Source organism: Mandrillus leucophaeus, unplaced genomic scaffold, assembly GCF_000951045.1.
Source record: "Mandrillus leucophaeus isolate KB7577 unplaced genomic scaffold, Mleu.le_1.0 Scaffold777, whole genome shotgun sequence".
Classification (NCBI taxonomy): domain Eukaryota; kingdom Metazoa; phylum Chordata; class Mammalia; order Primates; family Cercopithecidae; genus Mandrillus; species Mandrillus leucophaeus.
Window position 1 is genome coordinate 417,919 of NW_012108441.1, and position 356 is coordinate 418,274.

Here is a 356-nt window from a genome sequence, read left to right on the forward strand (position 1 = left end):
TTCATAAGTGAAGGAGAAATAAAATCCTTTACAGATAAGCAGATGCTGAGAGATTATGTCACCACCAGGTCCGCCCTACAAGAGCTCCTGAAGGAAGCACTAAACATGGAAAGGAACAACCAGTACCAGCCACTACAAAAACATGCCAAATTGTAAATACCATTGACGCTAGGAAGAAACTAATCAACTAATGAGCAAAATAACCAGCTAACATCAAAATGACAGGATCAAATTCAAATATAACAATATTAACCTTAAACATAAATGGGCTAAATGCTCCAATTAAAAGACACAGACTGGCAAATTGGATAAAGAGTCAAGACCCATCAGTGTGCTGTATTCAGGAGACCCATCTC